The following is a 25,134-nucleotide window of genomic DNA, read 5'->3' as shown; positions in this document are numbered from 1 at the left end:
TCTCATGGTCGAGCATGAACACCACCACCTGGGGACCAGGATGTCGGAGGACCTGCTTCCCTGTACCCTGTGGTTCCATGCCGATTGAGAGTCCTGTAAGTGCCCTCCAGCCCATCAACCGGTCATCCCGTATTGTTGGCCCCGTGTTTTGGACGTTGATGTGGACATCCACCAGGCTCTAGAGATGAAACCTGCACCTGCCACCTGCCCTCCAAAACGCATCTATGTCCCCACGGGGGTGAGAGATTGGCTGTTGACCTGGGCACATACTGTACATCCCTCGCCGCTGGAAACCCAGCTATCACCCGCACCATCCATATCCCTCTCCGAGAAGTAATGGTGGTCCACCTTGGCGCAGGACATCGCCCACTATGTCAACTCATGCTCTATAGGTACCCAATCCAAATCTCCCTGGCACGCTCCAGTAGGGAAACTCATTCCCCTTCCTGTGCCTCAGCGGCCTTGGTCCCATGTGTCAATCGATTTTGTTACTGATCTTCCCCCACCTGATGGTTTCACCACTGTTATGGTTGTTGTTGACAGATTCTCCAAATCTTTCCGTTTTATCCCTTGGTCTCCCTACCGCTGTCCATGTCGCTGAGGCACTGTTCTAGCAGGTCTTCCGACACTATGGCCTTTCGGAGAACATCGTCTACGACCGAGGTTCCCGATTCATGCGGGTATGGAGAGCCTTCATGGAGAAGCAGGGGTCATGGTCAGCTTCACATCCAGGTACCGGCATCAGTCTAACGGGCAGGTAGAGAGGACCAACCAAGAGCTGGGGAGGTTCCTTAGGAGTCACTGGCAGGACTGGCAGCGGGAGTGGGCCCAGATCCTTCCCTAGGCGTTGTATGCCCAGAACTCATTTTGTCACTCCTCCACCAGGCTGTCTCCCTTCCAGTGCGTCCTGGGGTACCAGCCGGACCTGGATCCGTGAATCCCAAGCCAGACCGAAGCTCTGCGGTGGACGAGTAGTTCCGGCAGAGGAGGTTTGGAATGCTGCCCACATGAGGCTCCAACGTGCCATCCTCCACCAGATTGAGCAGGTGTACCAACACCGCAGTGAGGCTCCCGCGTCTGGCTCTCCACCAGGAACCTCCCGTCCACCTGCTGGAAGCTAAGCCCACGGTTTGTGGGGCCATTCAAAGTCCTGCAGAGGCCCAATGAGATAACTTACCGATTACAGCTCCCCACTAACTACCGGATCTCACCCTATTTTCACGTTTCCCTCCTCAGGCTGGTGGTTCCTGGTCCCCTGGCTGATGCCATCCTCCACGACCCCCCTCTACCTCCCCTGGAAATCCAGGGAAGCACCACCGATGCCGTCAGATCCCTCCTGGACTCCTGACGTCGTGGGTGTTGGCTCCAGTACCTGGTGGACTGGAAGGGGTACCGTCCAGAGGAGTGGTGTTGGGTTCCGGTGGACGACATTCTAGATCCCAAATTCATCCGAGAATTCCACCTTAGCCGTCCGGTCTGGCCCGCTCCTCGCCCTCGGGGCCACCCCCCTGGACGGCATCCCCCTGCAGCGTGCACTGGAGCAGTGCTGTGGTGGGCTGTCACGTCTACTCCCGCTCTGGCACTCAACGTCACAAGTCTCCTAACTACCGGTCCTGGCAACCTTTCATTACGCACACCTGCGCTCCATTATAAGACACACCTGGACTTCATCACTCCCCTGATTAGTCCCCCTTTATTTAGCCCTCAGGTGTCATCAGTTCTTAGGTGTTATTGTTTTTTTCTCATGTTCAGTACGCTTCCCATGTTTGTTCTTTTGTATTAAACTCACCTTCTGCAGCTGCTTTCTGACTCCCGGCGTATACGTTACAAATACCCTGGCTCTTTCAGCGGCGCAAGGGAAGGAAGCCGGAGCAGAGCTGCTTTCACACGTGGAGGTAACTAATCTCTTCGGAGACTAAGTGCCCCTTCTCATCATTCGCTTTGTATCCCGGCAACGCAATGAAATGTCAGGCAGACCCAGTATCTGTATCTGACTGAGCTCATGCTATAAGCAAGATATAAGGCTGCCATTTTCATTATGCTGAAAGGTCATTTGAATAAGCAACGTTGAGGGAAAGGTCCTAAATCTGTCTCTCTATTCCTTACATGATAATTACCCTCTCGCCAGTTTTGTAGAAGACCCCATTGTCACCATCATCAGGAGAGACTTCTTACAAACTGCATTTCTACAATACTGAATTACAATCACAAAACGAAAAGGGGAAACCTTGAGAAAAGCAGAGAAAACCTGTTTTGGTGATTTTTGGTTATACCATTAAAATAAATAAATCACAGCAATTTTTCATTCAGTAGTTTTTACATGAGTAAGTTCAATACCATTGGAAATGAATGTTAAGTTCAATTTATATTCTTAAAACTTTTAAGATAAATACATGTAGCCCAATGTCAAAACACAGTTTTAAAGTGTCCAAATAAATAACTATTACGTAGAAACAGTTTGTGATATATAGAAAATATAAACATCTACACATACAGTTGAAGTCGGAAGTTTACATAAACTAGTTTTAATGACTCCAACCTAAGTGTTTCAACCACTCCACACATTTCCTGTTAACAAACTATAGTTTTGGCAAGTCGGTTAGGACATCTACTTTGTGCATGACACAAGTAATTTTTCCAATAATTGTTTACAGATCGATTATTTCACTTATAATTATAACACTGTATCACAATTCCAGTGGGTCAGAAGTTTACATACACTAAGTTGACTGTGCCTTTAAACAGCTTGGAAAATTCCAGAAAATTATGTCATGGCTTTAGAAGCTTCTGATACCTCCAATTGACTCAAATGATGTCAATTAGCCTGCACCTGTGGATGTATTTCAAGGCCTACCTTCAAACTCAGTGCCTCTTTGCTTGACATCATGGGAAAATCAAAAGAAATCAGCCAAGACTTCCGAAGAAAAATTGTAGACCTCCACAAGTCTGGTTCATCCTTGGGAGCAATTTCCAAATGCCTGAAGGTACCACGTTCATCTGCACAAACAATGGTACGCAAGTATAAACACCATAGGACCACACAGCCGTCATACCGCTCAGGAAGGAGACGCATTCTATCTCCTAGAGATGAACCTACTTTGGTGCGAAAAGTGCAAATCAATCCCAGAACAATAGCAAAGGACCTTGTGAAGATGCTGGAGGAAACAGGTACAAAATAGTCTATATCCACAGTAAAACGAGTCCTACATCGACATAACCTGAAAGGCCGTTCAGCAAGGAAGAAGCCACCACTCCAAAACTGCCATAAAAAAGCCAGACTACGGTTTGCAACAGCACATGGGGACAAAGATCGTACTTTTTGGAGAAATGTCCTCTGGTCTGATGAAACAAAAATAGAACTGCTTGGCCATAATGACCATCGTTATGTTTGGCAGAAAAAGGGGGATGCTTGCAAGCTGAAGAACACCATCCCAACCGTGAAGCACGGGGATGGCAGCATCATGTTGTGGGGGTGCTTTGCTGCAGGAGGGACTGGTGCACTTCACAAAATAGATGGCATCATGAGGGAGGGAAATTATGTGGATATATTGAAGCAACATCTGAAGACATCAGTCAGGAAGTTAAAGCTTGGTCGTAAATGGGTCTTCCAAATGGACAATGACCCCAAGCATACTTCCAAAGTTGTGGCAAAATGGCTGAAGGACAACAAAGTCAAGGTATTGGAGTGGCCATCACAAAGCCCTGACCTCAATCCTATAGAAAATTTGTGGGCAGAACTGAAAAAGCGTGTATGAGCAAGGAGGCCTACGAACCTGGCACAGTTACACCAGCTCTGTCAGAAGGAATGGGCCAAAATTCACCCAACTTATTGTGGGAAGCTTGTGGAAGGCTACCCGAAACGAATGACCCAAGTTAAACAATTTGAAGGCAATGCTACCAAATACTAATTCAGTGTATGTAAACTTCTGACCCACTGGGAATGTGATGAAAGAAATAAAAGAGGAATAAATCATTCTACTATTATTCTGACATTTCACATTCTTAAAATAAAGTGGTGATCCTATCTGACCTAAGACTGGTAATTTTTACTAGCATTAAATGTCAGGAATTGTGAAAAACTGAGTTTAAATATATTTGGCTAAGATGTATGTAAACTTCTGACTTCAACTATACATGTGCAGCAATAGTAATCATATTACTTGTATTTGGGTTGACGTTTGGGTTGTAGTGCTGTTTAAACTAACACTATTCAAAGGCCACACGGAAACTTGGAATAACCTATACATGGTTGGTATGATGAGAATTTGTAGAAGTCTTCTATCTATATTTTGGAATGGCTAATGATAATTCCGGGAGGCTGCATTCACAGAAAAGGGAACAAACGACTTTTTCTGTTAACTTCAAAGAACTCCATACGAAATCAACATTGACAAAGGTTGGCTGCTATTTAAGTGATAGTTTGATTTTCAAATCCTTGTATTGGTGCGTGGCAAGCGACTTTTATGGAGAGACCGCCCAGAGTTTAACATTCCATTTGAGAAAGTAAATGATAGCTGCGTACTAATTCCTGCGACCCCCAGCACATGACACAATGAACAGCACAAAACCAAAGATAGATATTTTTGAAGAAATGTATCTTGTGTCATCGTGTTGACTATAAACTTTTATACCACCACCAATCTGAGGTAAAATGGATGTGTAATTATATGTGATCAAAACATTAGCTTATGTAACGTAGTAACACATACTGTCCACATTATCGAAAGTAGCGTAATATACACTACCGTTCAAAAGTTTGGGCTCATTTAGAAATGTCATTATTTTTGTCCATTAAAATATCATCAAATTGATCAGAAATACAGTGTAGACATTGTTAATGTTGTAAATTACTATTGTAGCTGGAAACGGCAGATTTTTTATGGAATATCTACATAGCGGTACAGAGGCCCATTATCAGCAACCATCACTTCTGTGTTCCAATGGCACGTTGTGTTAGCTAATCCAAGTTTATCATTTTAAAAGGCTAATTGACCATTAGAAAACACTTTTGCAATTATGTTAGCACAGCTGAAAACTGTTGTTCTGATTAAAGAAGCTATGAAACTGGCCTTCTTTAGACTAGTTGAGTATCTGGAGCATCAGCATTTGTGGGTTCGATTACAGGCTCAAAATGGCCAGAAACAAATAACTTTCTTCTGAAACTCGTCAGTCTATTCTTGTTCTGAGAAATCAAGGCTATTCCATATGAGAAATTGCCAAGAAATTGAAGATCTCGTACAACGCTGTGTACTACTCCCCTCACAGAACAGTGCAAACTGGCTCTAACCAGAATAGAAAGAGGATTGGGAGGCACCGGTGCACAACTGAGCAAGAGGACAAGTACATTAGTGTCTAGTTTGAGAAACAGATGCCTCAACTGGCAGCTTCATTAAATAGTACCCGCAAAACACCAGTCTCAACGTCAACAGTGAAGAGGAGACTCCGGGATGCTGGCCTTCTAGGCAGAGTTGCAAAGAAAAAGCCATATCTCAGACTGACCAATAAAAAGAAAAGATTAAGATGAACAAAAGAACACAGACACTGGACAGAGGAACTTTTCTGTTGTGTCCACACCATACATGCCCTTCAAAATCAAGTTTCTTACCCACGCAAAAGTTTCATTTACTGAGATAAAGTATGGGTTTAAGGATTTTAGTACTGTTATTCACCACTTTCTCCTTCATGGGTTGACACCCCACCTTCACGACCTCGGGACCTTTACCTCCCTCCCTCATCCTCTCAACTGCCATCAACTGTTTCGCAGCCTACCAATATCAGCTGGTTCACCTTGGCGATTAGGTCCTCGGTTTCATCGGCTGGCAGTCCTGCAACTATGACAGACATGTTTTAGTGGAACTTAGTTGTTTTGGCAGCGCCTATTCTCCAAGATTCTAGGAATTCTACACGAGTCTCCAGATGTCCAACTTCAAGAGCTATGTGGTCATGTAGCTGCTTGTTATTATTCTCCAGTTGAGTCAGCAAAACTGTATGATTATCCTGGATGGCTTTATCCACGTAAACTGTTAACTTTGCTATTCATTTCTTTTTCATTACTCAGCTTCCTTTCAGCCATCTTTGGATTGGCACTTTCTTTCTTTGATAAATTTAGCTCTATGCTTTTCTCACTACTGCGTAGATTTCTACAGGAGTCCATATGTTTTAGCGGTTAAGTGTTTCTGTTATTGCCGTTGAAGTTAGCTAGCCAGCTACGTTTATAGCTAGGCTAACCAGCTAACTCGCCAAGCATTCCCCAACAAGTCTGTCAATTGACGATATTTCACCCAAACGGGATTCAGACTTCAGCTGCCTCCGTTTATTGGCCGATCTCTATGTTTTAAACTTTAGCAGAGTTTTTAATTGTCATTTATCCATTTGTTATATCCTGCCTGTTTGGCCCTGTCCGGGGGTATCATCGGATGGGGCCACAGTGTCTTCTGATCCCTCCTGTCTCAGCCTCCAGTATTTATGCTGCAGTAGTTTATGTGTCGGGGGGCTAGGGTCAGTCTGTTACATCTGGAGTATTTCTCTTGTCTTATCCGGTGTCCTGTGTGAATTTAAATATGCTCTCTCTAATTCTCTCTTTCTCTCTTTCTGTCTTTCTCTCGGAGGACCTGAGCCCTAGGACCATGCCTCAGGACTACCTGGTATGATGACTCCTTGCTGTCCCCAGTCCACCTGGCCGTGCTGCTGCTCCAGTTTCAACTGTTCTGCCTGCGTCTATGGAACCCTGACCTGTTCACCGGACGTGCTTGTTGCACCCTCGACAACTACTATGATTATTATTATTTGACCATGCTGGTCATTTATGAACATTTTAACATTTTGACCATGTTCTGTTATAATATCCACCCTGCACAGCCAGAAGAGGACTGGCCACCCCTCATAGCCTGGTTCCTCTCTAGGTTTCTTCCTAGGTTTTTGGCCTTTCTAGGGAGTTTTTCCTAGGGAGTTTTTCCTAGCCACCGTGCTTCTTTCACATGCTTTGCTTGCTGTTTGGGGTTTTAGGCTGGGTTTCTGTACAGCACTTTGAGAATATCAGCTGATGTACGAAGGGCTATATAAAAATAAATTTGATTTACAGCCGATACAGATACACTCTTAGAAATAAAGGTGCCATCTAGAACCTAAAATGATACTTTGGCTGTCCCCATAGGGGAATCCTTTGAAGAACTCTTTTTGGTTCCAGGTAGAACCCTTTACATGATTCTACCTGGAACACAAAAGAGTTCTACCTGGAACCAAAAAGGGTTCTACCTGGGGCTACTTTGCCAAACCATTCAATTGATAGTAGCATTCTATTCAATAACAAAAAAAGACAATAACAAGTAATAGATGTGTCCTGTATAATTATATTGCTGAGTGCAAGGTCTTGATCCATTCAGAGACATCAGCATCAAGCCTGTCTTGTCAGTCTGGACTCCATCATATCATCTTGGAAGTCTCCCAAGTGCTGTCTCCATAAAGGTATCTGTGAACACATGCACACAGTCACGGTTCTATTACCAATGGCAGTTAGAATCTGTTTTTTGTCAGATATCACCTATTCTATGTTGAAGTTTGATCAGGTCAGATTAAATCTACCTAATTTTGTTCTCCCCATCGACAACTGTTGGTGAGCAGGCAAGAGGGGAGGTCTTTGCCAGAGCCACATTTATGGGCATAGCAGCGTAGATCAGCTCCTGGCCCCTCATCAAAGATACTGGATCGTCTCTTTCACACATACACAATCAATGGTAGTTATGATTAGCCTGGGGGAACCAACCTGATCCTTGTGTTCACCTTTCTATTTCACTTCAGATATCATAAAATGTGAAGAGAAATAGAATGGTGAACACAGCGATCAGGCTCGTTCATCAAGCTAAGTTATGCCTTGGAAATAAGAAACAAATAATGGCAGTTTACATACACCGTTGTAGTCAGACATGAGTTAGCTAGTACCACCATAGCTGCATCCAATATTTATTTGTGCCTTAGACATGGGTTGCACCTCAAAAGGCTAATGTGACTGTTTGGTCTAAATTAAACTAAATTATAGTGGCATGGAAACAAGATGACATTGCTGAAGTAGGCAAATAAATTAGTAAGAAAAAACTTTGCCATATTATGATGTCGTCAAATTTCCATTAGAGAGATGGCAATGTTGCCATTAATGTAACTAGCAAAGTTAGTCAAAAATAGCTAGCAATGCTAATGTTAGCTAGCTACAATACAGTGTTCCCCTCAATTTTAGTTAGCTGGCAGAAGTTATACTGCCTCTAAAGTCAATCTGGCGACATCACAATCATGACAAGAGGTTCCTACTAATTATTTGCCTTCTTTTGAAATGTTATTCTGTTTCCAAGTCAAATCTGAGTTGTATTGAAGTGTGAACATCAGCTATGCCAGTGATGATAGTGATAACGATCAACAATATATACATAACCAGATACATAACCAGCAGTCTATGGTTTAGCTACCGGTATACTCACCACCATTGGGGACCAACGAACTACAACCACCTATTCCGCACGGTAGGGTCCTTCAGTAGGGCATGCAAACCATAGTTGTCTGTGCATCCTGCTGGAAGCATGCATTGTCGAACTGGAGCCTCATGTCCAGGGTGAAGACATTTTATTCATGTATATAAGACATCACAAAGGTGTGCCAACTAAAATATATATCCCAGAAAAGCCTGAAGAATAGGACAAATTGACAAGTGAATATAAGTCTGTTCTTATGTCTGTAGCAGTTTGGATGAATGAGTGGTTACATAAAATACATGATGACACGTTAAATGGCTTCGAGAACGAGATGAAGAGACTCTTACTGTAATGTCAGGTACCACTGAAGGCCCCAATATTCAGTAAGGCAGCTGGAAGCAGTGGTGTCTCACCATCCAGGCCCATGTTACAGCATGTAGAGGTCTGATTGGGAGAGGACAGTATATACATGATGCACCTTTCCTCACCAAAGCCACGTTAGCATTTACTGCACATGTTGCTGAACAAGCCAACCATTTTGTTAGTGTCATTGATATAAATGGGCAATTCACATACAATATCCAGTTCATAAGCATTGACTGTAATACCTCTTGGGTCCTGTGGTTGTCTGGCAGCATTCTGCTTTCTAGTGATCTTACTCCCCCTCCACCTGAAATACAATAACAACAAAAACCTGAATAACAATAAGCCTAGTCAGTCAGTAATTTGGCTAACTAGGCTAATTAAACACTCATGTAACTGTTCACAAGCCTATTCAGTTAAATTATATCAAAACAATACAGCCTATTTGCAGGATGGGGCATTTTTCTTGCCAACTTTTTCAGTCACCAATTAATCAAAAACAGGCAGTGGAACGAAGTAGTTTGACAATAGTCTTCAAAAGTCAGTAACACGTCTTTAATATATAGCTAGCAAATATATAGTATTGCTTTCTTAGAAACCTAACTACTATGATTATGGTGGGACTTTTCCCCCCAGCAGTTTCAATTTAGGTAGCTAGCTACATGTTGACAGCTAGCTAATGGCATTTATACGACCTTTATCAATAAGATGGTTAACTACCACATATATTTGTTTCCACCTCGCATCTAAAGCGGCCTGATATAGCTAGCCAGTTGATAGTAAAGCTAGGATGAATGTCAGAAGCCAGCTAGCTAACGTTAACTTAGCTGCTTGTCAATGGAGTTAATCTGAAATGTACTATTTATATTTCACATAAACAAACTACTGTCATGTATTTTTACAACTAAAAAATATGTACACATATAAAAGAGATGATTACCTTCAGGTAGATCATTTTATTCCAGTTACTTTGTAGAAATGACTTCCCTTCTCCTCTTCAAGCTACTTCCTGAGATTTGATTGATGGAACAATCCGGCCAATGGTTGCAGGAATAGGCGGCGGTGGTTTTGGCTGATTGGTCAGGAGTAAAAGGTCCTGCCCGCAACGTTGCTCAGTCAATTTAAAAAAAATTGTGAATCTCTTTCTACAAAAGTACAAAACTTTGTACAAACTTGGTAACTCTTGGTAACGTGACAACAGTGACATAACTCCAAGCGTGCGCAGATACACAATCTTGAAGTGTATTTTTGTTTCGCAGCAGAATATTCATAGTCGTAAATAGAAAATAAATGATGCTTGCAAATCTTATTGAATGTATTCAAATGTCAAGTTACATGTTTGCGACTGTTGTTACATTTTTCACACATTATGATACAAGCTTGCAAAATAAAATTGCACATTTACGAACCACAAATCTCAATGTGTGACCACGAATTTCAAAATACAAACTTACAGGGTTCTATCATTATTATCCCATACACTTTGTAGTACATTTTACACTAAAATAAGTCTGACTCATATCGATGCTACATAGGTAGTTTTCAATGGGATTAGTTGGTTTTTGGGGCAGTCGTTCTTTAAGGGGGTACACACAATTTGGCCATAATGAGTAAGGAACTATGGAAATACTTTAAATAAACCCTACTTAATCTATTTTTTTTTATTCATAGATGAAGTATGATTTACAGCATGTATCAGATGAGATAGAGATCATTACTACTAAATATATTATTAGGAAAAAGTAAGGTGTGCCGAAGCATTTTGTATCCTATAAAAGGTGTTCAAAACAGGTTGGGGACTACTGTACTGGATACTTGTCGGCATGCATCTGCTTTTATCTCTCTCCCACGCTCAGATGACATCAACGGAATATGTTAAGAGGTTATTTTCCTCTCTTTTTAAAGGTAGCTGGCTTCAAACCATTTCCTGTCATGACTCTAAATTGCAATTATTTGTGAGCACACCCTGCAGGACCTTTGGGATTTCAGTGCAGGAGGAAGGGAGCTAGCTTTAACTATCTCTTGATTTTGCATGGGAAGAGAAAAGTTGAACACAAATTGACTCATTATCCGAGTATGTGAATAAAAGAGACAGAGCCTTGGAAGTCCCTGTGGTGAGAAGAGGGCTGCTACAGTAGGTACAGTGTGCATGTGTGTGTGTGTGTGTGTGTGTGTGTGTGTGTGTATATATACACTGAGTATGCCAAACATTAGGAACACCTTCCTAATATTGAGTTGCATGTTGACTCCAACGCTTCCCACAGATGTGTCAAGTTCGCTGCTTTTCCTTTGGGTGGGGGACCATTCTTGAAACACACAGGAAACAGTTGGGCGTGTAAAACCCAGCAGCGTTGCAGTTCTTGACACAAACCGATGTGCCTGGCATCTACTACCATTCCATGTTCAAAGGCACTAAAATCTTTTGTCTTGCCCATTCACCCTCTGAATGTCACACATACAGAATCCATGTCTCAATTGTCTCACGGCTTGAAAATCCTTCTTTAACCCATCTCCTCCCCTTCATCTACACTGATTAAAGTGGATTTAACAAGTGACATCAATAAGGGATCCTAGCTTTCACCTGGTCAGTCTGTGTCATAAAAAGAGCAGGTGTTCTTAGTGTTTTGTATAATAAGTGTATCTACAGTGCATTCGGAAAGTATTCAGACACCTTTACTTTTTCCACATTTTGTTACGTTACAGCCTTGTTCTAAAAATGATTAAATCAATTGTTTTCCCCGTCAATCTAAACACAATACCCCATAACGACAAAGTGAAACAGGTTTTTAGACATTTTTGCAAATGTATTAAAAAATAAAAAAACAATACTTATTTACATAAGTATTCAGACCCTTTGCTATGAGCCTCGAAATTGAGCTCAAGTGCATCATGTTTCCATTGATCATCCTTGAGATGTTTCTACAACTTGATTGGAGTCTACATGTGATACATTTAATTGATTGAAAGGTCCCACAGTTGACAGTGCATGTCAGGGCAAAAAACCAAGCCATGAGGTCGAAGGAATTGTCGGTAGAGATTCGAGACAGGATTGTGTCAAGGCACAGATCTGGGAAGGGTACCAAAAAATGTCTGCAACATTGAAGGTCCCCAAGAACACAGTTGCCTCCATCATTCCTAAATGGAAGAAGTTTGGAACCACTAAGACTCTTCCTAGAGCTAGCCACCCAGCCAATCGAGGGAGAAGGGCCTTGGTCAGGGAGGTGACCAAAAAACTGATGGTCACTGACATAGCTCCAGAGCACCTCTTTGGAGATGGGAGAACGTTCTAGAAGGACAACCACTTTGAGTTTGCCAAAAGGCACCTAAAGGACTCTCAGACCATGAGAAACAAGATTCTCTGGTCTGATGAAACCAAAATTGAATAATTTGGCCTGAATACCAAGCGTCACATCTGGAGGAAAACTGGCACCATCCCTACGGTGAAGGATGGTGGTGGTAGCATCATGCTGTGGGGATATTTTTCAGCAGCAAGTACTGGGAGACTAATCAGGATCGAGGGAAAGATGAACGGAGAAAAGCACAGACAGATCCTTGATGAAAACCTGCTCTAGAGCACTAAGAACGTGACTGGGGCGAAGGTTCACCTTCCAAGCGGACAAGGACCCTACAGTAAGCACACAGCCAAGACAACGCAGGAGTGGCTTCGGGACAAGTCTCTGAATGTCCTTGAGATGCACAGCCAGACATTAATCTAATCGAACATCTCCGGAGAGACCTCAAAATAGCTGTGCATTGACGCTCCTCATCCAACCTGACAGAGCTTGAGAGGATCTGCAGAGAAGAATGGGAGAAACTCCCCAAATACAGGTGTGCCAAGCTTGTAGCGTCATATCCAAGAAGACTCGAGGCTGTAATTGCTGCCAAAGGGATTTGAACAAAGTACTGAGTAAGGTTCTGAATACTTATGTAAATGTCATATGTCCGTTTTTTATTTGTAATAAATAATACATTTCTAAAAACCTGTTTCACATTGTCATTATGGGGTTTTGTGTGTAGATTGATGAGGGAAAATAATTGATTTAATACATTTTAGAATAAGGCTGTAACGTAACAAAATGTGGAAAAAGTCAAGGGGTCTGAATACTTCCCGATACACTGTAAATATACAGTTCAAGTCGGAAGTTTACATACACCTTAGCCAAATACATTTAAATTCAGTTTTTCACAATTCCTGACATTTAATCCTAGTAAAAATTCCCTGTCTTAGGTCAGTTAGGACCACCACTTTATTTTAAGAATGTGAAATGTCAGAATAATAGTAGAGAGAATGATTTACTTCAGCTTTTATTTCTTTCATCACATTCCCAGTGGGTCAGAAGTTTACATACACTCAATAAGTATTTGGTAGCATTGCCTTTAAATTAACTTGGGTCAAACGTTTCGGGTAGATTTCCACAAACTTCCCACAATAAGTTGGGTGAATTTTGGCCCATTCCTTCTGACAGAGCTGGTGTAACTGAGTCAGGTTTGTAGGCCTCCTTGCTCACACACGCTTTTTCAGTTCTGCCCACAAATATTCTATACGATTGAGGTCAGGGCTTTGAGATGGCAACTCCAATACCTTGACTTTGTTGTCCTTAAGCCATTTTGCCACAACTTTGGAAGTATGCTTGGGGTCATTGTCCATTTGCGACCAAGCTTTAACTTCCTGACTGATGTCTTGAGATGTTGCTTCAATATATCCACATAATTTCCCTTCCTCAAGATGCCATCTATTTTGTGAAGTGCACCAGTCCCTCCTGCAGCAAAGCACCCCCACAACATGATGCTGCCACCCCCTTGCTTCACAATTGGGATGGTATTCTTCAGCTTGCAAGCCTCCGCCTTTTTTCTCCAAACATAACGATGGTCATTATGGCCAAACAGTTCTATTTTTGTTTCATCAGACCAGAGGACATTTCTCCAAAAAGCAAAATCTTTGTCCCCATGTGCTGTTGCAAACCGTAGTCTGGCTTTTTTATGGAAGTTTTGGAGTGGTGGCTTCTTCCTTGCTGAACGGCCTTTCAGGTTATGTCGATATAGGACTCGTTTTACTGTGGATATAGATGATTTTGTACCTGTTTCCTCCAGCATCTTCACAAGGTCCTTTGCTGTTGTTGTGGGATTGATTTGTACTTTTCGCACCAATGTACATTCATCTCTAGGAGACAGAACGCGTCTCCTTCCTGAGTGGTATGATGGCTGTGTGGTCCCATGGTGTTTATATTTGCGTACTATTGTTTGTACAGATGAACGTGGTACCTTCAGGCATTTGGAAATTGCTCCCAAGGATAAACCAGACTTGTAGAGGTCAACAATCTTTTTTCTGAGGACTTGGCTGATTTCTTTTGATTTTCCCATGATGTCAAGCAAAGAGGCACTGAGTTTGAAGGTAGGCCTTGAAATACATCCACAGGTACACCTCCAATTTACTCAAATGATGTCAATTAGCCTATCAAAAGCTTCTAAAGCCATGACATCCTTTTCTGGAATTTTCCAAACTGTTTAAAGGCGGTGTCAACTTAGTGTATGTAAACCACTGACCCACTGGAATTGTTATTCCGTGAATTATAAGTGAAATAATCAGTCTGTAAACAATTGTTGAAGAAATTACTTGTGTCATGCACAAAGTAGATGTACTAAACGACTTGCCAAAACTATAGCATGTTAACAAGAAATTTGTAGTGTTTGAATATCGAATTTTAATGACTCCAACCTAAGTGTATGTAAACTTCCGACTTCAACTGTAGATATGCTTTACTAGGAGCTGCAGTAGCTTGATTCCTCTGTCCCTGTGTGTTAGTACATTGTAGTAATGAGAGAATTTCCTCCCCAAGCTGATGTAATGCTTTAAATCTCCACTGGAAGTCATTCATTAAGGGGTCACAGGGGAATTCATAAAGCTGCCAAAGAAGAATACAAAAGGCAAACAAAGGATTCACTGGGGTTACTTCAAAGGTCCCTCTCCAAAATGAATTCCTGGCAGTGGGAGAAACCAATTAGCTACAGCACAGACATCAAGCGCAATATTAAAATAAAAGGTGACTTTTCATTCCGCTTAACCTCTAAAAGTCTAAGCTGTGTGGGGGGGCTGGTCATACCATATCAAATCAAATTGTTTTGGTCATATACACATGGTTAGCAGATGTTAATGCGAGTGTAGTTAAATGCTTGTGCTTCTAGTTCCGACCACGCGGTAATATCTAAGAAGTAATCTAACAATTTCACAACAACTACCTTTTACAAACAAGTGTAAAGGAATGAATAAGAATATGTACATATAAATATATGGATGAGTGATGGCCGAACAGCATAGGCAAGATGCAGTAGATGGTATAGAGTACAGTATATACATATGAGATGAATAATGTAGGGTACGCAAACATTATATAAAGTGGCATTGTTTATAGTGACTAGTGATACATTTATTACATCCAATTTTTTATTATTAAAGTGGCTAGAGTTTTGAGTCAGTATGTTGGCAGCAGCCACTCAATGTTAGTGATGCCTGTTTAACAGTCTGATGGCCTTGAGATAGAAGCTGTTTTTCAGTCTCTCGGTCCCAGCTTTGATGCACCTGTACTGACCTCGCCTTCTGGATGGTGAACAGGCAGTGGCTCAGGTGATTGTTGTCCTTGATGATCTTTTTGGCCTTCCTGTGACATTGGGTGGTGTAGGTGTCCTGGAGGGCAGGTAGTTTGCCCCCGGTGATGCGTTGTGCAGAACTCACTACCCTCTGGAGAGCCTTACGGTTGTGGGCGGAGCAGTTGCCGTACCAGGCGGTGATACAGCCCGACAGGATGCTCTCGATTGTGCATCTATAAAAGTTTGTGAGTGTTTTTGGTGACAAGACAAATTTCTTCAGCCTCCTGAGGTTGAAGAGGCGCTGTTGCGCCTTCTTCACCACGCTGTCTGTGTGGGTGGACCATGTCAGTTTGTCCGTGATGTCTACGCCGAGGAACTTAAAACTTTCCACCTTCTCCACTACTGTCCCGTCGATGTGGATAGGGGGGTGCCCCCTCTGCTGTTTCCTGAAGTCTACGATCATCTCCTTTGTTTTGTTGACGTTGAGTGTGAGGTTATTTTCCTAACACCACACTCCGAGGGCCCTCACCTCTGCCCTGTAGGCCGTCTCGTCGTTGTTGGTAATCAAGCCTACCACTGTACAGTAGTGTCGTCTGCAATCTTGATTACTGAGTTGGAGGCGTGCATGGCCACGCAGTCATGGGTGAACAGGTAGTACAGGAGAGGGCTGAGAACGCACCCTTGTGGGGCCCCAGTGTTGAGGATCAGCGGGGTGGAGATGTTGTTTCCTACCCTCACCACCTGGGGGCGTCCCGTCAGAAAGTCCAGGACCCAGTTGCACAGGGCGGGGTCGAGACCCTCGAGCTTAATGACGAGTTTGGTGGGTACTATCGTGTTAAATGCTGAGCTGTAGTCGATGAACAGCATTCTTACATAGGTATTCCTCTTGTCCAGATGGGTTAGGGCAGTGTGCAGTGTGATTGCGATTGCGTTGTCTGTGGACCTATTGGGGCGGTAAGCAAATTGGAGTGGGTCTAGGGTGTCAGGTTTCGGTGGAGGTGATATGATCCTTGACTAGTCTCTCAAAGCACTTGATGACGGAAGTGATTGCTACGGGGTGATAGTCGCTTAGCTCAGTTACCTTAGCTTTCTTGGGAACAGACCATGGATGTTTTAAGATGGTCATACCATGGATCCTTTAGCTAGTCCTCCTTCAATGTAGGTATGAAAAGAAAAATACGAAATGTATTTGATAAAATATTGAATTTAGACTTTACTACTACAGCCCATAGAAATACATTGAATAACATATTCATAAATGGGAAAAAAGACAGGCAAAAAAGACAGTATCATAACGAATAAGGTTTTGAAGTGTCTGTCCTATATCTAGGAGATATAAGGAAGCTCAGAAAATTGTTGTGTTTTTTTGGAGTCATATTTAACCCATAATTTTTGTTGGCACAAAACTACCTCCATACTTCCATTTGTGCTATGAGTTACCTTCAGATGAGTCTCGTGACACTTATGGGGATCGTAAAGCAAAACGGAGAACATCATAGTTTTCATGAGAGTCTCCCCTTTCCATAGTGGGGTCCATAGGAGGTTGGTGGTACCTTAAATGGGGAGGACAGGCTCATGGTAATGTCTGGAGCGGAATAGGTGGAATGGTATCAAATGCATGAAACATATGGCATATAGTCAACATAGACCCTAGAACTAACTCGTTAATAAACCCGCTCCAATCATACAGTAGAGTGTACTGTCAGCAAGCAGTTTAGCAGTTACACCAGCGGGCCCCAGTGGCAATAAATTAATAAAACCAAAGGCTTACCTTGACATGGAAGAGGTCCCCTGTTGGATAGCCATAGCCAGCTAGCTAACATATCATCCCTCTCTGTTTGAGCTGGGTGTTTGAGTAGGCTAAACTAGCTAGCTGCTTTCGCTAACTAAGTGAAAGTAAAAAAACATATAGCTCTCTCTCACTTCTTCATTTTTAAAGAAATGGATTTGTTCAAAACTGTTCAACTATTATACTTCTCTCTCTTTGAGTCAACTACTCACCACATTTTATGCACTGCACTGCACTGCTTGCTAGCTGTAGCTTATGCTTTCAGAACTGGATTCATTCTCTGATCCTTTGATTGGGTGGACAACATGTCAGTTCATGCTGCAAGATCTCTGATAGGTTGCAGGATGTCCTCCGTAAGTTGTCATAATTATTGTGTAAGTCTATGGAAGGGGTGAGAACCATGAGCTCCTAGGAATTGTATTGTTGTCAATGTACCCAGAAGAGGACGGAAACTCCGGCTACACCATGGTGCTACCCTACAGAGTGCTGTTGAGGCAAATGTAGACCTTCATTGAAAAACAGTTTGTTTTAATCAATTATTTGGCAACGTGAATATATTTAGTATATTTTTATATTAAAGGATTTTGAAATTTACAGATGGTGATGGTTCTCCCCTTCCTCTTCTGAGGAGCCTCCACTGGAGTATAAGATGTGTCCACAACATTATTTGTGTATGAGTAAAGACCTTAACTTTTAAAAGTGATATGTTCACTGGACAGTTACTTTAAGATCACCCTTCTCCAATCAATGGTGTTTAAAACAGTGTTTTTATACTGACCGTCCAGGGGACTTTTTTTCCAATTACACAGCCCTTTGGTGTGGCGTAACTGTCATCGGGCTGCAGCCACAGGCTTGAGTTAACTAATTAAGCCCACTTCACCCTGTAATGGGTGTGTTAAAATGCATGAGAAATTCCATCTAAAAGCCCCAGTAAACATTGTCTCAGCTACATCCTGTGACATGCACTCATGGGATCGTTTCCCTTATTCCCCACTCCCAATTACAAAAGTCACTCTTTTAGCTAGCTACATTACTTACTGTAGTTTCAATGGCTCAGTGGTTTAGAGCTAGAGTATGGTGTTGTTTACATCAGGGTTGTGGGCTTGTCTAACAACTACAGTACTTTAAAACCATTTGAATATAACTACAGAAAAGGAAATCTACAGTAATATTATTTAGGAAGAGGTACTATTAGACGTTTCACTCCAAATCTCAGTCTTGTTGCTACACTGATTTTCTCTCTTTTCACACTTCAGATGCTGTAACCTCACTGAGGACAGTTTGGAACACAACTAATCATTTTGGATGTAGTTACTCTGTTCAGGAAAACATTTTTGGTGTTGCTTGAGGCCATATGGTTTCATCTGGTTGACCTTAGTTTACACCTGCCTTCATTGTGTTGGGTGCATTTGGGCAGATCTCTGTGTTTTGCTGGACCCCTCCTTTAGAAAGACAGTGAAGTGAGGCTTCAATGCTGTCTTCTTCTGAGAGATGCCTCCTTAACAAGCTCTCTAGTGAGCCTCAGAGCTATCCTGCTTCTTCACTGTACATCCGCCCTGTACACACTGACAGTATCTCAATACAATTCTGTCTTCCACACAAGACGCAAGACACACACACACACACACACACACACACACACACACACACACTCCTCTGCTGTAAGTAGCCTGCCATTCTCAGCCACCCACTCCAACCCCAACTCTCCTACAGGTACAGATTATATTAACATTGAAACATGTTACAGTGCAGTGTTTTATGCTATTTAGTATGATATGTACTACTCATAAATTCTGGGGTGGTTTTGCTAAATGATTACCATTCTTTCTACAGATGTACAGTGGGGTCCGCAATTATTCAATTCATTGATAAAGCAAAAAAAGACTCAAAGAAGTAATACAAATACTGAGCTATATTGTATGCAACTAATACAATTGCTCAGAGAGAAAAAAACGAATCTAAATTCCAACCACACATTCTCAATGGGGTTCAAGTCCATAGACTGAGATGGCCATTGCAAAATGTTGATTTTGTTGTCAATTATCAATCAAATGTATTTATAAAGCCCTTCTTACATCAGCTGATGCCACAAAGTGCTGTACAGTAACCCAGCCTAAATTATCAATTTCTTTGTGGATTTTGATGTGTGCTTAGGGTTAATGGGGGTGAATCTCAATTGTCAGAGGAGAGAGACTTCTGTCTTTCTCATCCAATGGGTTTTGAGAAGGAGATGAGGAGAAATGTAGCGAGTAGTATGTAATTGAGATCTTCCCGGGATAAGTAGAAAAACAAACCTAAATCTCAAAATCTCACACTATCCTTTTAACAAGGGCCCCAGGACCAGTGGAAGTAAAATAGCCCCATAACATCAAAGATCCACCAGTATATTTTACAATAGGTATGAGGACCTCTATTTTCGTGTCATATGATCATAGCACCGATTCCAATTCAAGTGCCAATGCTGTTTAGCAAACTCCAGGCAGTGCTATGGTCAGAGGAAAATAGAGCTATTTGACCATGCACACCGATGGTGGGTTTGGCCTTTGAAAGAACAATGCATATGCATAAAATACCTCAACCCTACTGTAAAATATGATGGTGGATCTTTGATGTTATGGGGCTATTTGGCTTCCACTATCCTGTGGCCCTTGTTATGGTCAATGGCATCATGAACTTTACCAAGTATCTGGACATTTTAGCCAAAAACCTGGTTGCCTCTGCCAGGAGACTGAAACTTGGCACAGGTGAATTATCCAGCAAGACAATAACCCCAAGCACAGATGAATTGACCACAAAATCAATATTTTGCAATGGTCATCTCAGTCTCTGGACTTCAACCCCATTGAAAACATGTGGTTTGAATTGAAGAGGGATCTAGAAAGATTTTCTATGGGGGATGGTCTAAAATCCCTCCCAATGTGTTCTCCAATCTCATAAAAACAGTTGATAAAAAGGCTCAGTCTCGTTATTCTCGCAGGGGGAGGATTCTGGAGTATTGAAAACAGAGGATCCAATCATTTTCACCCTTATCATTTTTTTATTTAAAAAAATATATATTTGTAAAAAATAATATTTCTCTGAGCAATTGTATTAGTATAAATCGTTTTTTTTAGCATACAATATGTCAGTATTTGTATTATTTATTTCATACTGTCTTTTCTGCTCATATTTATCAACGGAACCAATAATTCCGGACTCCACTAATAGGATTTACATTAGCATTAGCAGAGTTACTGGCTTGACATTTTTATCCAGTGAATAAGCCTGTGGAGTTAATTCATGGATGATGGGGATAGAGAGTTAGTCTGCCGATTGATACATCTCTCTGTAGATGAATCAAAAAGCTATTATGTTGTTGCCAAACCTGAATGAATAGCGTCTGGCAGCAGGTGGCAATGTTAATTTAGTGAGGGGACATGGTCAGTGGAAACTGTCCTTGCTTTGATTCTGGCTCGATGAATAGTGAGACACATTAGAGACACTCCTATAGGAGTCGTGCTATTTATTTATTTTATTTTACCGTTATTTTACCAGGTAAGTTGACTGAGAACACGTTCTCATTTACAGCAACGACCTGGGGAATAGTTTCAGGGGAGAGGAAGGGGATGAATGAGCCAATTGTAAGCTGGGAATGATTAGGTGGCCGAGATTGGGAATTTAGCCAGGACACCGGGGTTAACACCCCTACTCTTACGATAAGTGCAATGGGATCTTTAGTGACCTCAGAGTCAGGACACCCGTTTAACGCCCCATCCGAAAATTATGACTAATTGATATAAAAATGTATACAAAAACAGGACGTTTAGAGTATTTTGTCGTATTAATGTTATTAACATGGGGAACATTGCAGATGTAGTAGGCCATTCAAGTCAAGATTATGGGGATTTTTTCCCACGCCCACAAGGTGTACTATAAGTAGTCAATTTTAATTGTACACTGATTCAAATCAAATTTCAAATCAAATTTATTTTTATATAGCCCTTCGTACATCAGCTGATATTCTCAAAGTGCTGTACAGAAACCCAGCCTAAAACCCCAAACAGCAAGCAAAGCATGTGAAAGAAGCACGGTGGCTAGGAAAAACTCCCTAGGAAAAACTCCCTAGAAAGGCCAAAAACCTAGGAAGAAACCTAGAGAGGAACCAGGCTATGAGGGGTGGCCAGTCCTCTTCTGGCTGTGCAGGGTGGATATTATAACAGAACATGGTCAAAATGTTAAAATTGATTGATTCATTAAAATGATTGATTCATCATCGACTGGAACTTCAATCTTCCATCTAGCCTGATCTGAATCTCAAGAGTTGCCTTAATAAGCTTTAAATACCTCATGCGGTCTTATCCTTGATTTAGACTAAGTAGAGGAGAATGACATTTCAAATCAAATCACATTTTATTTGTCACATACACATGGTTAGCAGATGCGAGTGTATTGAAATGTTTGCTAGTTCCAACAGTGCAGTAATATCGAACAAGTAATCTAACAATTTCACAACAACTACCTAATACACACAAGTGTAAAAGAATGAATAAGAATATGTACATAAAAATATATATGGATGAGCGATGGCCGAACGGCATAGGCAAGATGCAGTAGATGGTATAGAGTACAGTATATACATATGAGATGAGTAGCGTAGGGTTTGTGAACATTATATACATTTGTGATAAGTATGGTGTTTTTTTTATTCGTAATGGCAATGCACACACCTAAAACATTACTCAGGCAACAGATAACATTGATTAAATGCACAGGCTGGAAGGATTTGACGGCAGCCCCGGCTTTACTCATACATACACTGTGTATTCTCATACAAATACCAAAGCATTCCATCATAGTGCAACTATTGAGCCACAAATAATTCTGTTAACATTCACAAACACGCTATCAGCTCACGATCTGCCCATGTCAGCACAGACAAGTGAGTTTGTTTTATTTATTTATAGGGGACAATGCACATTAATCAACATCAATATTACAATAACGCAACATTCATGTAAATGTGCCGGGGTAAGCCGCTAAAACAATACAAAGTACAAATATATTACATCCAATAATATAACATATAATTCTAACGACAACAACAACACTATCATCAACTGTCGTCTTGCATATGAGGAACCACAGATAACTCATGTGTACAGGTTTGGATAGATTTTAGCCGTGTTATCAATTTAAATGTAAAAGTACAATAATCAGTGCAAGAGGGACAACGCAATCTGCCCCTCTTACTGCCCTTGTTATCCTGGAGGTGCTATCCTTGAGCATGATATGCCGGCATATGGCTGGAGGGGCAAGACCATGCAGGATCTTAAAGACAAGGCTTGCATCTACAGTACATACTGCTTTAAGCTATCCAGACTAAATAAATGATTTTTGTAAATGATATGACAATGGTGGTAACTGTTTGGTTTGTTATCAAAAATCTTAAGTCTTTGTTTGTAGAGTGATTCAATTGGTTTCAGAATAGTAGTTCCTGCTTGTGACCAGCATGTGAGGCAATATCTCAGATGTGAGAAGATCATAGCATGCATATACAGTTTGGCGGCCTCCAGGGGAAGGAAAGGTCTTAGAAACATAAAGTTGGATAATCCAAACTTAACCATGTTGACCACCTTCTTCACCTGTTTTTTAGATGTCAAGTTGGAGTCCAAAATGACACCGAGATACCTGAAGTTAGACACAACTTTCAGATTCTCCCCATTAACAAGAACAGCTCATTGGGAAGAATCAATGAATTTCTTAGAGAAGTACATACAAACAGTCTTGTCGATATTTAAATGCAGGCAAGTATCAGTCATCCATTTAGAAACATGTACCATAGCTTCAGTTAACTTATTAACAACCAATTGTCTATTTTTTTAGTGTACATACAGAACTGTATCATCAGCATACATCTGCATGTTAACTTGTGGACAAGCAAGTGGGTGATCATTTATATACAGTAGATGGTAAACAGAAGTGGGCCTAATATTGATCCTCGTGGGACCCCAATGTTAAAGTAAAGAGAGTCCGACTGAGTGTCCCCAAAACAAACCCTTTGACTTCTGTTTGTCAGATAGGAATACATCCAACTAATGACTTCAGTGGACACATTAACGGAGGATAGCTTGGATAGGAGGACCCCATGATTCATTGTATCAAAGGCCTTTCTAAGATCCAAAAAGACTGTGCCGACTTCACCACCTATATCCAGTTTAGATTTAATGCACTCCAGAAAATAGCAATTGGCTGTTTCGGTTCTGAATCCAAATTGCATTTGATGTATGGAGTTTCCCTGAATGAGGTGATCAGTCAGATGATCAGCCACCCATCTTGCAGCTGCTTTTGCTAGCACTGAAAGAATGCTTATAGGTCGGTAATTTTCCACCAGTGTTGGGTCACCAGATTTTAAAACAGGTATCACTACAGCAGACTTCCAAGCATTGGGGAATAACCCATATTTGATGGACAGATTAACTAGATGTACAATAGGGGCAATCAGATAATATTTGTCTCTCTTCAGGAATACAGTGTTTAGACCAAATACATATTTTGTTCTAGAGCTCCTGGAGAAGCTAATAATACTGTCCACTGCTGACGCTGAGATTTCAGGAATTCTGAACAATGGTTTATTATTATTATCTATGGGAGTGAGGACTGTACTCTTGGTTGAAAATATTTGAGCCAGTTCCATGACAGAGTCAACAAAAACAATTGTTAAAGGTGGTGGATATGAAATTGGAGTCTTGAATTAGAATCCCATTAACCTTTAATTCAGGATGTTCTTTGGACTTTTCAGCTCCTCTCCCTGTTAGTTTGTTGAGATTTTCCTACTTTGCCATTTCCTTTTGCTTCATTGATCACTCTAAGAAACAACTTGCAGACTTGTTTACGCTGCTGTGCGTTTTTGTTGCCGATCTTACTTTGATCTTACTTTGATACCTGACGGTTTTTTACTTTTTCATTACCGTATATTTTTACTTTTTCCCTCACTCAACTTTTTTCATTCAACTTTTTCACCCCGGAGGTTTTATCTGGACATGGTTCGTCAGGACTTCAAACAGCCGAAGCTAAGTAACATTAACATGATGCCTTCTAATTGCAGTCGTTGTACTTATAATATACAGGAGAACGATCGCCTTACGGCAAGGATAGCTGTGCTGCAAGCCCAGCTTCAGACGCGATCGTTAGGCAAGGGTAATTTCAGTGTAGGAAAAGATGAAACAGCGTCTGTGCCACCAGTAAGTACAGATAGTAACGTTAGTATAAACCCCCTCGCACGGTCCCCGCAGCCGGACATCTTTCTCATGGCTTCTGGAGGGAAACGCTGTAGGAATGCTCAACCGGTGTCGCTTATTCAGCCGACAGAAACTTTCAACCGGTTCTCCCCATTAAGCGAGTCGGAGTCGGAGGCCGAGACTTCTCTGGTCTCTACTCCTCCCGTTGTGGGGTCTGAGACGCCGACGGCTCCCACCATTAGCTCTGACAAATTGAAAACCCTAGTCATTGGCGACTCCATTACCCGCAGTATTAGACTTAAAACTAATCATCCAGCGATCATACACTGTTTACCAGGGGGCAGGGCTACCGACGTTAAGGCTAATCTAAAGACGGTGCTGGCTAAAGCTAAAACTGGCAAGTGTAGAGAGTATAGAGATATTGTTATCCACGTCGGCACCAACGATGTTAGGATGAAACAGTCAGAGGTCACCAAGCGCAACATAGCTTCAGCGTGTAAATCAGCTAGAAAGATGTGTCGGCATCAATTAATTGTCTCTGGCCCCCTCCCAGTTAGGGGGAGTGATGAGCTCTACAGCAGAGTCTCACAACTCAATCGCTGGTTGAAAACTGTTTTCTGCCCCTCCCAAAAGATAGAATTTGTAGATAATTGGCCCTCTTTCTGGGACTCACCCACAAACAGGACCAAGCCTGGCCTGTTGAGGAGTGACGGACTCCATC

The 25,134-nt window shown here is 41.7% G+C and overlaps 1 protein-coding gene and 1 long non-coding RNA gene across 5 annotated transcripts in view; both read right to left on the bottom strand.

Moving 5' to 3' along the window:
* Positions 1 to 25,134, bottom strand: part of LOC106599832 (acid-sensing ion channel 1C) — a 204,169-nt gene that overhangs the window by 63,261 nt on the left and 115,774 nt on the right. The gene's annotated exons all lie outside the window — the stretch shown is intronic.
* LOC106599844 (uncharacterized) lies at positions 7,330 to 10,076 on the bottom strand. Of its 3 annotated transcripts, none has more exons than XR_001327591.2 (5): positions 9,763 to 10,076; positions 9,068 to 9,129; positions 8,807 to 8,903; positions 7,582 to 8,671; positions 7,330 to 7,468 (listed from the first exon to the last, which is right to left on the bottom strand). It is a non-coding gene; the product is annotated as an uncharacterized lncRNA (long non-coding RNA). The 3 variants fall into 3 exon arrangements; XR_001327590.2 differs by having other exon boundaries at positions 7,582 to 7,710; positions 8,469 to 8,903; positions 9,763 to 10,059; XR_001327589.2 differs by having other exon boundaries at positions 7,582 to 8,903; positions 9,763 to 10,071.

The sequence above is a fragment of the Salmo salar genome, chromosome ssa03 (assembly GCF_905237065.1).
Source record: "Salmo salar chromosome ssa03, Ssal_v3.1, whole genome shotgun sequence".
Classification (NCBI taxonomy): Eukaryota; Metazoa; Chordata; class Actinopteri; order Salmoniformes; family Salmonidae; genus Salmo; species Salmo salar.
This window is presented reverse-complemented; position numbering and strand designations above follow the sequence as displayed.